This window comes from Condylostylus longicornis, unplaced genomic scaffold (assembly GCF_029603195.1).
Source record: "Condylostylus longicornis isolate FDR11 unplaced genomic scaffold, ASM2960319v2 ptg000038l, whole genome shotgun sequence".
Classification (NCBI taxonomy): domain Eukaryota; kingdom Metazoa; phylum Arthropoda; class Insecta; order Diptera; family Dolichopodidae; genus Condylostylus; species Condylostylus longicornis.
This window is the reverse complement of record NW_026578007.1, coordinates 5,287,921-5,297,154: the sequence shown is the minus strand read 5'-3', so window position 1 is coordinate 5,297,154 and position 9,234 is coordinate 5,287,921.

The following is a 9,234-nucleotide window of genomic DNA, read 5'->3' as shown; positions in this document are numbered from 1 at the left end:
TATTTTATTTCCTATGCATTTATTACTTTGGCATATTGTCGAGGTCAAAATAGCTTAACTAAACACTTTTGTGTTTGTCCACTTCTCTATAAACTTTTATATTGTCATTTTTATTATTTTTCTTTTTAACTCAGAATTCAATTTTATTTTCTTTCCCACAGATTAAGAGTGTAAGCAATATACATAAATATATTTTTGGAATGAAATCAGGTCAACCTGTCAACCTTTGATGAAAACGAGTTATTTGTCTACAGAAATAAAAAACGGAAAATAAAGAATAACATACAAGGACAAATAAAATAGCCACCACACTATAAAGAATTGTAAAAAAAACTTTTTTTTAATTTAAATCAGTTAACGACCGGTGACAAAATTTTTGTGGTTTCGAATTAGAAAATGATAAAAGTTCTAACAAAATTAAATATGTATGTGTATTGTATAATGATTTGGTTGAACGCCAGGATACTGTAATAATTTAAGGAGAATGTTACAAAATTAATATCCAGAAGACCATACAGTCTGTCTTACTGTTGATCTGTTTGTCTGGCATTCCTGTTAAGTTTGTATTCATAAAAACTAGTACACCCGCCGAAGTAGAAAACTGAAAGAAAAATAGTTTTTGTTCTTTCTAGCACTTTTCCAGAAAAATTTGAAAGAAAACGCTTATTAGTTTCACTCTCTCCAACCGTCTGTCTGATGATAGAAAGCTATAAAAATTTTTTTTATGAGAATAGATATTTAATAGTAACTTATTTTTGTGGAAGAAAATTTTTACCTATCCTGTTTTTACCTATAGAGGGCGAGATCTAAAAGCTATTGCACAGCAAAACCCTAAAAATGCCATTTTTTAACTATTTATTATAATAAAACCACAAATCTTTTCAAAAATTCTACAAATCTACAAATCATCCTAAAAATATGCAATCCTTGAATTTTTTCGTAATATGAATGAAATTAATTAATAGATTGTAGTAAATTGTTTTTAAAAGCAGTATTTTCGTCTGTTGAAGAGGAAAGTGCAACCATTGCTTTAACCTTACTTTATTATAATTCTTTCTGGTTGGTATTCTCAAATTTTTCTTATCAATTAACCCTGTTAAAAAAGTTAACCTAGTATTCATTACATTACAAATTGTAAGTTTAGATATTCAAGTTATCTTGTTGTAGCAATCCATTCCATATTGTGATATTTTACTTATCTCTTCAAAAAACCAAAATTTGTTGGTTTTTCCAGTTAGACGAGTAACATTTCAGCAAAATAACTACAAAAAAAAACCTTCATAGTCTAATTAGAGACCATTAATCTTTGGTTTTTATTTTCATGAACATTGTTTTTTTTTTTGCAATGTTTTTTTTTTTTGTAAAGAAATGAAATTCAAGATGAAATTTAGAAAACGATGAAAAAAAACAAGAATAACTAAACATAAAAATTGCACTGTAATAAAATTGAAAACTTAAGATAGAAAATAAGAGCAAAAATTTAATTCAAGAAGATGAAAACCTAGAAATTCCCATATGACTATATTTTATTTTATTATACAAGTACATACACACACATATGTATAAATGTTTCTTAAAAATCTTATAACCCTGTTGCTTTTCTCATTCACAACTATAACGATTGCTCCATAAATCATGTCCCTTCATACGTATACTTTTATTATACAGAATAGTTTTAATACAATACCCGCATACATTTACAAACCACATGACATTTTAAGAGTGGAACATGATGATGATTATTATCATCATGATATTTTTTTATACATTATTTACATACAAGCATATTGTATATGTATAAAATGAATGACATTAAAATATAAGAGTAGAGAAAATTAAAGCTAAAGCAAGCAAATATAATTGAATTCAGGACATTCGCATCCTTTTACACAGTCCCTGTTTCTTTCTTTTTTCTTTGTGTGTTTTGTTCTTCTTTTATTATAACTTCAATCTTAAAAATTTTTTACTTATTTTTGCTGTTAGTTTTTATAAAAAGAGAGTGAGATGCTCAACAAGTAAAATTTTATATATTCTTTTCTTTTAAATTGTCTTTTAAAATTGGAATTACAAAATTTAATAAAAAAATTTTTACAATACATGTATAGGGTTTGGTAGGTACATACAATCAATTAAATGATGCTCAAGTATAAGATGCACAACTTTAAGAATATTGTTTCGAACTCTCATAATATTATATTGGAAATTTTCATATTTAAAAAAAAATATTTTGGAAAAAATATGGCAATTTAAAATTGTAGTTAGTTAAGCTTTCATCGAGAATTTTTAAGGCACCCACAAGGATGAACAGAAGTCAGTGATGAATTAACGATATAAAATGAGTAAATTTAGGCTATAATATCGTACGTGTTGGACTAAGAAAAAGTTAAAAACTGCACGACATCAACCGGTGATCGTACTTTTAGAAGACTAAAACCGATATAAGATAGTAATTAAAGTAAATATGAATAAGTTGAAAATGTTAATGGGTGTTTTCCGAAAAATTTCGATATGCGAAATTTTTGGAAAAAAGGGAGTCATTTTGTATTAATTAATGATTGGAAAATTTATCAAATATTTTTAACAAACCATTCGGTTTTAATTGGTAAAATTAAATAACGGATTTGGCAACACCATTCTTATTTAAATAAATAACACCATTCTGATATGATTGCAAAGGACATCACAAACGCCATTTTTATTTGATAAAAGAGAGCAACTATAATTCCGATTGCAAATTTAATAAGTTTTCAATAAGTTTTTGGATTTTATACAGCAACTTTAAAAATCTCTATGGTATTGTCATTTAATGTCATCCTATTGCCTTTCATTCACATAAAAATATTTGACAAAATATATAGATACACATAGGAGTTCACGTACGACACATATCAATATCTACACATCATTATCTTGTGCAAATGTATTGAATGTAGACAATTACACGTTCCGTTATAATATAATCGAATATTATCCTTAATTCGGTCAATATTTATACCTTCATTTTAAATTTAAAGAAGAGTAAGTATAGGTATGTAGTTATATGTACGTCACACACACATATATTTTTGCTGAATCTCATAAAATTTATTCTACCCTACTTTTTCTATGTGTACTTCTTATATTAAATAAATTTCTATATCGGTACATATACATATGTACAATGGAGATATCTCGTAAAAGGTCTATATACAACATATTTGCAATATGGGTGATTGGATTGTATTCGATTGAATTAATTTTTGTTTTCTTTTCGTTTTTCTTTGTTTTCTTAGAGAATATAGAAATCTAACATCATCGTGATCATTGTTAATTTTTTATATCATTGATGATTTTATTATTATTGTTATTACTATTGTTATTACTAGAATATAATATTTATTATTTAGGTATGAGCATATACAAGCACATCTACATAAGGTATATGTATTTATGTATGTATGTATGTATATACATAGTGGAGATTCATACATGTAATTTTTGTTCCAATGATCCTATGACACTTTGCCCTTTTTTCTTTTCAACAAACAAACAAAAACTTGTTATAAAAACTTTCATGTTATGAATTTAAATTATTGGTATCAACGTTTCCACATTGTATGGATCTGTATCACAAATATTTATGAGGAAAAATTATACTGTTACAGAATGTACAATTATTGTTCGCAAATATTACATGTTGCTAGGTATTGATAAAATTTATGTAGATTTCTAAATTGGTTCTTGAAAATAATATTAGATATTCAACATTAGCACTAAACTAAGATATGCAACATTAGCAAGTAAAATTGTAACACTTTGTACAACCTGTAATGAATTCTTCTTTTTTCTTTGTCGGTAAATATTAAAATTTTTTAATAATTTTAAAAAGCTGTTAATAAATTTTATGATAAAAAACTAATATTAACTAATTGAATTTGCAATTTCTTAATAATTATGCTGATGGATCATAGGGCAATACGTCAGTCAACTTCTTTCTCAAAACTATTAAGATAATTCTATTATTTACAACACATTGTAAATATAATTAATTATCGAAATCGGGTTACAAGATTTTATTAAGATATTCAAATAATTGCAATACTTTATTTGTAATACTTCAATTGCTTGGCACTCTATGCGTTTGAAAATTCGAAACTTTTTCAATTCTAAACGGAGCTCAAAATTTATATTACTTCATTTAATGTTGAATACTGTCATAACGTTTTGTAGCACAAGAAACACAGTAAGAACATATGATAATAGAAAAAATTACTTTTTATTTTAAATGATGAAATCAGATCTCATAAATTAGAGGAATTCACCTCTTATACACAAAACATTCAAATTTGAACTAATAATTATTTGAACTTTAATAAGACATGAATAAGACATGCTTAAAGTACGTGATCAGACCTAATTTTTTACAATTCTAATAATTAACTTGTAACGAATTACAGAAGAAATAATTTGACTATTTAAACATTGATACAAAGTGAGATTATTCATTTGATATTCCTTCATGAAATTGCTGGAATTCGGCTTTCAAAGTATCGTAAAAAAATGTTTTCGGGAGAGTAGTACAATGCATGAAGTCACCGCTCAACAAGCTTCATATTCCATTGTAACACTTGAGTTGTTATCAGTACGAATATGAATTGTTTGGCCTAACAGTTTTGAAATTAAAAAAAAATTCATTCAAATTAAAAATTTCTGATGAAAGAGTTAAAGTCTTCTTACGTTTATGTTTCTGATGTGGAATTAAGATCTAGAAGTCAATATTAAAAAATTTCGACCAATTTGATTTCAATTACTATTCAAAATTTTTTATCGAAAATCTAAGATTTTAGCCCCGATAAGCTATGAAATTATTTAATAAATTTATGAAGGTTGGATTTTCAAATGTTTAAAATTTTTAACATTTGAAAATTGAGGAAAATATTATTATATGAGCCGTCTCTGAATAAATAGAAAAATCTCTTGAAGCTTTCAAATTTTTAAATTTAAAATTTCAATAACATAAGAACTTTGTTAAATAAATATTTTAATAATGCTTATATGCTCAACAATAACATAAGCATTGCTATAACCAATCGAACTATTAACTATAAGATGTGGCTTTTAATTATTTTAAAATATCTAAATCATACATCTTATGAGATTTACAAAACAATACTTTTAATAGAAGTAATAAGAATACTATTATAAAGCTCATTAAAGATTACATCATTAAAATAGTTAATTCCTCTTAACAAAACCATTTATTGTACCAGTTTTTTTTTATTCCTCCTCTTGTTTTCTATAAAATATAAATCCCGACTATTATTTCAATTAAAGGAATTTTTAATCTCTCTAAAAACCACCACTTTTATTACTCTTTCCATTTATTTTATGGTATTGAAAATTAAAAATGCAAATATTAAAATATCCATTAGTCTTAAGAATTCTTGAATCCTTTAATCAAAGGATCAATAGAAAACATTGTGTGCTATCTAAAGTATTATTGACCTAAATTAAAATGGAAAAAAAAAATTATCTCTATAAATGTGATGTAAGATGCTTGTGTATACAACCATTAATTTAATTGAGGTTACATAAATTACACATATATTAATATTTACGTAATTTTAGTTATGACCCTTATTTAAGCAGTCCTTTTTATTGTAATTACAACTTCATATTTTTCTATAATACTCGTAACTATTATGTAAGTTTTAAGAAGATCTTAAAAAGCAATTTAAATCCCTTTACGTAATTTTTTATAAAATATTTATTTAAGGATTTTTGATTATAATATTATGCAATTCCAAGAATATTCATTCTATATATGATTACTGTAACTATAGCAACAAATATAAAATTATTGATTCATTGCAAGCATTTTAATATTGCAATCATTCTTAAGTACAATAAGGATCCGAAAATTTCAATATTGTAATAATAAAATTTTGATAGAAAATAATATAAACCGAAAAATCAAATGTTTAAAAAATTCTTTACTTTATATGGTAATGGAAACTAAGGTTTCGTAATGACCAAGTCAGGTATTGTTTTTTTAAAATGATGTTGAGTGCAGTTATGGATCTCTCTTTAGGTATAAAAAGATCAATAAAATTTAGGATTTTTCTGCCAAAGAGTTGCATTACCAGTAGAATAATAGAAACTTTCCAATTTCTGGATAACGTTCTTTAGTTCTCTACTTCTGGTTGCAGCCATTCTAAAACCCAAATCCACATGTTGGACATTATAGTCATATTGTTGGAATAATAAAAAAAGGATAAAAGGCAACTTTTATAATAAAAGGCAACTGATATTTTGGATCCAAAACCTTATTGTAAGGTTAAAGATTACAAAATAATTCAAGGAAATTTGTAGGCATTTATATGGGAAGCAATTTTTCACATTATTATTTTGTGCAGAGAGACAACGCAGCTCGCAATGTAAATTAAAATAGTTTTCATACATTCTTAATTACATTTTACACAATTCCTGCCACTAACGTGTGTAACACAAATTTTACTATTACAGTAATGATTTCTTATCCTTAAAATCTTTATTCAAATGCATTATCCCTGCATTAATTATCATAAAAATAACGTAATACTTTCTTTGTTTTTTTTTTCTATAAATAGACTTACATTAAAAATTGGTTCTTAATCTTCAATAAATCGTACATTTTTCATTATCCTACTCTTCTTAGGGGGAAATTTTCAACAATTCTCTTTCTAAATTCAATAGACCCTTCTCTCGCTATTAGAAATTGTAACGCAAACATGTCCTATATTAAATATTTCGTTATTTTTCTAATGGATAAAAGAAATTTACTCATTAGAAAAGAATCCATATAGTAATTTTTTTTTTAATAAAACTAATAATTATTATTCAAGATACATAATTAATTAAGGTTTTTTCATTAAAAAATATTCCATATGATGTTATCCAAGGTTATTTGTTAAAAAATATTTTCTTGTAAAATAAGACGTACAGTAATTAAAAAGGTATAACATCGGAATATAGAAAAATTTAATTAAAAATCATGGTGGGTCTTTTTATTTTTAAATTCACAAAGATCTCAACAGAGCGTAAATGATCGGGATAATAAGCAATTTCATTGTTCTATTCTGATTTCCACAGATGTTATGAATTTCATTGTCATTTTAGAAACTATTTAAAACAATTGCCTTTTATGTTAAAGACCACAAAATAAAATATTGCAACCCATTTATAGCAAATTATCAATTTAATTAGAAGATTTATTCTACTACTATTTCTCGTTGTTAATCAAGAACAAGTTCCAAGTTAAAACAATTAACTCAAAATTTCTTCAGAAGAACATATAGGTTTCTAAAACGGTTTTATACAAATTTAATCTTATTAAAAAATTGTATGACATCTTTAAGGCTTTAACTGTAAATTTATATTGTTTCCAATGAAAATAAATTTAAAGTCTAATAGAGTGTTTGCCTGTTGAGAAAAATATTTTAGGCTACATAGGGAATATCGAATTAATATTTGGCTGTGATATAGATTGGAATCAGTTTTCATAATATTCGCCGCACAGGTTTAATCGAATCTCTAAACCGAATAGTTCGTAATAATGTGATATTGCAATTTTGATGGATGATTGACTAAAAATTTAAATTCATTGATAATGGTTATAGATTTCAAGATCTTCTTAATAGTTTTTTAGTAAAAAAAAGCTGGGTATGTTACACAAATTTAGTTAGAACTGCTTTATACATTATTTTAGATAAAATTTACTTGAAATTTTACGTACACTATACGAACAGAACAGAAAATCCATCAGTCTTCTGTTCGAAGAGAAAGCCGCTAATGTGTACTCAGCGAAATTGTGTGGTTATTGAAACTCTTATGTTCGCATATTTTATTATGCACCCAAAAACAATTTGTACGAATTTTTTTCATAGAATTGTAATCATATACCAATTAAATAAAATAGAAATAATTTAAAAAGAAATTATTTCCGAGAACTTTTTTGCTTTGAGAGCAATAATTGATTCCCGATCCGTACGATTTACATGTGTTTCTTCTACTATAATTTCACGACAAATATTGAAACGATTGTATCTCTTCTCTACTTATTGTCAATCAAAGATAAATCAATATGTTTCTTTTGAAACTTCAATTAAAAAAAAAAAATGTTCGTGTGTTCTATTCAACACAAAAGACTTCCTATCACATACGCACATGTAATTAAAATTACAATACAATTTATAAAACATAATTTTATTATTATAGACGTGGTAAAAATTTTATTTTGTTGACAGTGACATAAAAACGTAAGTATGGAAAATTTTTAACTTAGAAAATAGACAAAAAGAAAAAATTTTCCTTGTTTCCCTTTGTATGAATGCTAATGGTTGTGTAGTGTCTCTTTACACTTTGATCCACTCATTCTTCAGAGATTTTATTTTCCGTGTGTAGTAACCTTCATGTTATTCATTTTATTCATTTTTTCTTTTTATGTATGTGTATAGGAAAATAAATAAACTTTGATGTTTTAAGGATTTTTAAAAATATTTTTCAATCTTTCCTTTTCTCTCTTCTTATTTTTTTCATATTTTTTTATGCTTCCATAAAATTTAGATTAAATTTTCATACCTCCTTAAATCTTAAGATTTAGAATTCTACTCATTATAAACTAAGACATCTCAACTTAAGTTTGAACAATATTGAAAAATATTTCCAGATACGAAGCTAAATTACATGAATACTTGAATATTAGAAAACCGTCAATATTATGACAATCGTGGAGGTGTTTCTCTTGAAAATACCATTTGCAATCTTTTATGAGTAATTCTATGAGAGAGAATATCGCGTAAGTCGTTAAAAAATACGACAAAATTTAAATTATGGAATATTCTTTTTTTCTTTTAGAGACAGAATATACTATTTTTAACTAGTTTTGTGACTTGCATTTTTTGAACCATTCAAAGCCTATAAATTATTAAGTTGAAGTCTCTTGTTGCTGTTGTACTAAAAGACTCTGAAATATCAATTTATTATTCTTAAAGACATTTGACTATGATTATAGAGTCATTTGACTTAGTTTAGAATTTTGCTGATTGCTAGCGACGTTTGCAGGAAAAATTAGCAGAGAATATGCAGAGGAAAATTACGAAAATGACTGAGGCACTGTTTTTATGAGGTCCCATGGCAATCATATATCTCCTTGGAGCTGAACTGCTTACAAAAGTCAGTTTATTTAAACTAAGAATTATGCACTATTATTAAGTT